We start from the raw sequence: 6,000 nt of genomic DNA on the forward strand, positions 1-6,000 counted from the left end.
CGATTTCTCGAACATAGATTTCTGCCAATCATTCAGTTGAATAACGAGTGTTGATTGGCAGGAAGTGAGCAGACTTGGTGAGTCTGTCCACGATCACCCAAATTGATTCATGTTGTCTCTTGGATCGAGGTAACCCTACAATGAAATCCATCGTAATGCTTTCCCATTTCCATTCCGGAATCTCGATCTGTTGCATTTTTCCACCAGGTCATTGATGTTCGATTTTGACTTGTTGGCAGATCAAACACTTTGAGACAAACATAGCCACGTCTCTTTTCATACCCCTCCACCAGTATTTTCTCTGCAAGTCTCGGAACATCTTTGTACATCCAGGGTGAATAGTGTACTTGTTACTATGAGCTTTCTAGAGTACTTCCTCTCTTAGCTCAGGGTTATTTGGAACCCATATTTTTTCTTCCATCCATATTCCTCCATCTTCTTTTAAATGGAAGAAAGTATCATCTTTTTCGGCACGAGCTTTTAATTCCGAGTATTGGGGGTCCTTGAACTGTTCGACTACAATTCGATCGAGGAACTCGATGTAGATCGTCAAGCATGACAATTGGATTCTGCCAGAATCAGCCAAAAATGGCTTCCAGTTAACGAAATTCTCCATCAACTTCCATTATCCGGTGAGGCTGGCGAGAGTGCCAACAGTCTTGTGAATAAGAGCATTAGCTACAACATTCGCCTTTCCAGGGTGATAGGAAAGCATGAATTCGTAGTCTTTAAGGAATTTCAGTCATTGCCATTATCATATATTGAGTTCCTTTTAAGAAAAGAGGTATTTTAGGCTTTTATGGTCCGACATGACCTCAAATTTCTGTCCATAAAGCTAGTGTCGCCAGATTTTAAGTGTGAACACTACCGCGGCAAGCTCCAGATCGTAGGTTGGATAATTTTTCTCATGGATCCTTAATTGTCGTGATGCATAAGCAATCACTTTGTCGTGCTGCATCAATACGCAACCCAGACCTGTTCCTGAGGCATCGGTATAAGCTACGAAACTTCCTTGACCAGAAGGTAAGGTAAGGACCGGAGCAGTTGTAAGCTTCTGTTTGAGAATTTTGAAGCACTCCTTACACTGGTCGTTCCATTCGAACTTTATTTCTTTTTCAATAGTTTTGTCATAGGTACGGCGATTCGGGAGAAGTCTTGTATGAACTTCCAGTAGTATCCGGCAAGTCCAAGGAAGCTACGGACCTCAGTAATATTTTCTGGCTACTTCCAGTCCATCACAACTTCCACTTTTGCAGAATCTACTGCGATCCCTTCTTTTGATATTACATGGCCAAGAAACATCACTTTGTCTAACCCGAATTCACATTTTGAAAACTTGGCATAGAGTTGGTTATCCTAAAGGGTTTTCAGGACGATCCTCAAGTACTCGCTTTGTTGTTCCAAGTTTTCTGAATATACGAGAATGTCATTGATGAAGACGATGACAAAGTTGTCCAAATATGGTCTGAATATCCAATTCATCAGATCCCTGAAGGCAGCAGGCGCATTAGTGAGTCTAAAGGGCATTACCACGAACTCATAATGGTCATATCTCATTCGAAAGGCGGTCTTAGGTATATCTTTTTTTTTAACTTTGAGTTGATGATACCTAGACCTGAGATCGATCTTAGAGAATACTCTGACAGTTCTGAGTTAATCGAATAAATCCTTAATCCGAGGCAACGGGTACTTGTTCTTAAAAGTTGCCTGGTTAAGCATTCGGTAATCGATGCATAACCGAAGGGATCGATTCTTCTTCTTTACAAATAGTACTGGGGCTCCCCACGGTGATACACTCGAACGGATGAACCCTTGTTTCATCCGTTCTTCCAACTGACATCTCAACTCACTGAGTTCAGTTGGCGCCATTCGATACGAGGCTTTGGATATCAACGATGTTCCAGGTAATGACTGAATTCCAAATTCAACCTCACGGAGTAGCGGAAGTCTTGGAAATTCCTTAAGAAACACATTGGAAAACTCCCGCACCACTTCCAAACTCTCAAGGGGCTGGTTGTTGGATTTTTCCACCAAGAGACTCAACAGGAAGGTCACACAACCCTTCCTAAGGTATTTTTGTACCTTAAGTGCAGATATGAGTCTTTTCTATGGAACGGGTTTGGATAACTGGTATTCCATCTTAGGCAATCCAGGTCGAGATAGAATCACCCTGCCCTCGCGGCATAAAATCTTGGCATTATTTTGGGCCAACAAATTCATTCCCAGAATGACGTTGTACTGTATCATATCGATCAGGATGGCATCAATAGGTAAGTGTTGCCCTGTTATCTCAATATCCAAATTTTTCACACACAGGATACATTTGGTGCGTGAACACAACGGGTTGTATACCTCGATCATTTTATCAACCGATTGCACCGAGGCGTGGAAGTTGTTCAGTGAAATCATCGAAGATAAAAGTATGAATAGCACCATAATCAAACAAGATGTAAGTTGCATGTCCATTAACAGGTACAGTGCCTTCAATCAGGTCACCATTTTCGACTTGTTCAGTCGTTACAGCATATACACGCCCTGCAGCAGACCTTTGTTCTACTCTAGGTGGCGATCGCTGAAACTGTGAACGTTGTGGTGCTTGTCGAGAGGGTCCCGCAGATCTGGCATTACTCCTTTGTTCATCTGCAGCCTTCTTGGTGCAATCCCTTATAAAGTGGCTTATTTTGTCACAATAAAGGCAACCACCAATGTCATGAGGACATGGCTTCCTAGGGTGGTTTACATGACACTTCGGGCAGTTGAAGTTGGACTGCTGACCATTCAAAGTCGTGTTCTGTCTTGGCCTCACGACTTGTTGAGTATTGTTCCTACCTTAGAACTTCTTCTTCTGAAAAAGTTGTCGTGAACCCTGGCCACTTGGGAACGTCCTCTTACAGTTCCCACCATTAACTATGGGCTTCTTTGCTACGATCACTTTAGATCGCGCCCAATCCTCCTGGATTCTCGAAGTTGTTGCCACCGCATCTTGAAAAGTTGAGGGCATGCTCGTTATCACTCGAGATCGTAGCCCTTCGCGCAGACCATTCACATACTTGTCGGCCCTTTCTTGGTCTGTTTCGAACAATCGAGAGTAGTAGCGCTCTAGATTCTGAAATTTGGTGGTATAGTCCACCAGACTCATACCGCCCTGCTCCAACTCCAGAAACTCCATCTTTTTTTTGTTTCTGGAATGCAACAGAAAATAGTTATCCATGAAAGTTCTCCGAAAGTCAGTCCAAGGGATGACTTCGACTTGTGAGAACTTGATAAGTTTAGTGGTATCCCATCACTTCTGTGCATTATCTTTCAGTCGGTACGTGCCAAAATTTGTTTTTTTCTCTTCGGGTACATCCAATACCAGGAAGGCACGTTCGGTTTCTTCGATCCAACTCTTTGCTAGTTCTGGATTAGCTTTACCGATAAAAACTGGCAGGTCAAGTTTGAGGAACTTCTCATAGGTTATTCCTCTCAGGTTCTCGTTGCGATGTGTGACTCGTTCTAGCCTCGTTTCACGAATGGTTGTAACCAGGTTGTTGAGCGTCTCTAGCAGGAATCCTTGCATATGAGACTCCTCACTCAGCATGGTTCTTCTCGTCGTAAGAGTCATTTATCTATTCACACACAAGCACTTGTTTTTAGTTTCTCGATGTATATAACGAAGTAAAACTTTATTTACTTATATACATTTCATCACACAAGCATTGTCGTTATATATAATCGTCATGCCACCCTGGCAGACATTGGCGACGAGAAACTATGTACATGAGTCTACTGACTCCAAAACATAACCAGTTTTTTAAGAATTGGACTTCTTTTTCGACGAAAACAACCCAAAATAGCGTTGAATGCCACATTGCCTTGGTTTAGGCATAACAAGAGTTGGCTTGGGCGGCACTTATGCACTCTCAAGCAAATCCTGTGGATAGATCAATGATGCTGGTCCACTTTTCTACTTTGTATTGTCAAGACTCGGGGAGTTCGAGATCATAATGAAATAATAGTAGTTGTATCCCACTTCCTGACCATTCAGGCTCGGCGCTTGTGAAGTCGTTCCATTCCCCCATATAATGGCACTATGATTCGAGGAATCCAAAATCATAATGGGATTATAGAAGGAGTTATTGCATCTCTCATCCCGACTGTGCAAGCTAGGCATATATGATGCATGTTGGTAGCCTTGCGTCTGACTGAATCGTCCGAGGAAGTTCATGTCAAATTCTACTCAGTGCGGTAGTTCATCAGAATTCGATGGGGTGTGTCTACTCCCAACACTTATATGATGTGATCCACTAACATGCGAGGTCTCATCCCTAAGACCTAGCGATCATCGCCGACCCATATCGGCGGTATACCTCCTTTGGCATTCGTTGGCGAAATGTCCCTCTTCGCCACAATATTGGCAGTCTTGAACTGCATAAAGGCATATCCACTCATTGTGCATAACCTTGCAACGATAGCAATATCCTCGAGAGTTGTGAGTTGTCATATATACAAAGATGCACCCAAATTAGTACTTCAAAGTAGAATATACTTACAGTGCAATATTGTGAACATGTCGGATCTTGAACCAGATTTCTTAGACGCATGCTCTGATACCAATTCTGTAATGCCCCGGATTTTCAAAATAAAGCTAAGTTGAAATTTTCATGAATTTCTTTTTTTTTCTTTGCAGCGGAACTTAGAAAAGCCTTTAGCAGCGGAATCAGACGATAATGAGTCGTCAGTTTTAGAAAACCTCGAGCACATTACATGTATGTAGCCAAGCAATTCATTGACCACCAAAGTGTTCAATTTTATCGAAACCCACATGTTTATTACAACATCACTGCTTGGAAAAGCAGTATAGGTTTAATAAAAGGAAGCAGTACAACTCTGTCTAGAGAAACCCTGGAACTCGATGTCGCCTTGCTCCGCATATTGCCACGCAGGTCCAACACCTGAAATCCCCATTCAACGAGGTCAGAACTACTGATGGTCTGGTAAGCAAGCAATCACATATTCATTCAACTTAAGTAAATGTGTTAACCACTCAGGGTCGCAGTTCGCAATAACGACGCTCAAGCCTCCATGACTTAGCGTATATCGTAAGAGCCTCCTCGGAGCTATAAGTTGAACATCAGCTCAAGTCTCCAGGACTTAGCATTGACCTCTTTCGGGTCTCAAAGGGATGTCTAGCTTAAGTCTTCATACTTGACACATCTATATCCCACGTATCTAAGAATGGCTCCTCGAGCTTCGCTTAGTCGTGCAGATACAACACGGGTCTTTGTCCAGTCGGTCTAGTCGTATACCAATCATGACACATTCACAAAGGTTATGCAGGACTAACTCAACAACGTCCATACACTCATACATTCAAGCATCGCTGAACCTAGAGCTAATGCATTGTTTCGATAATTAACCTCTTCCACCCTTGGTACGCAGGCGAAGCAATTATCCAGGCATCAACTCGATGTTCTGGGGGTTGATTATTCTATGTATTTTAGATATCTTAGAGGCTTGTTGACCCTATCCATAGTAGGCTAGTGTGTTTCAACTGGGAGAACCCTACTAGGTCCATATTCGGATGCATCCTCTACTTGCAGTAGTTGGGTTCAATTCTTAGATTTTAAGGATAACCACGACCCCACCCATGAGTGACTGAGGTCATCGTGGACTCTATCAGGTCCAAAGTAAAATACGTGTCACTCATGGTTGTACCATCACTGTCATTCCATAGTGAGCATAATTCCTGAAGGGGTTTGCCAGTCTTACAGTTACATGGACAGACATTTACATGTCATTTAGGCAGCCCGTGCCTCAGCACTACGGGAGTATGTACCTGACCCCATTCAGTCTGCCCCAACATAGTCATTAACTGAGGGGGTACCCCTAACACGATTTTCAATCACGGGGTAAGTCTTATTCATATGCATGCAGAACACCGCTCTTGGCACTGCGGCCACCACGAGCATCACACCTCTTCTGGGTGGAAAAAACACACTCTGGCTCTTCGGCCCTTAC

This window comes from Nuphar pumila, chromosome 3 (assembly GCF_984573655.1).
Source record: "Nuphar pumila chromosome 3, dmNupPumi1.hap1.1, whole genome shotgun sequence".
NCBI classification, from domain to species: Eukaryota; Viridiplantae; Streptophyta; class Magnoliopsida; order Nymphaeales; family Nymphaeaceae; genus Nuphar; species Nuphar pumila.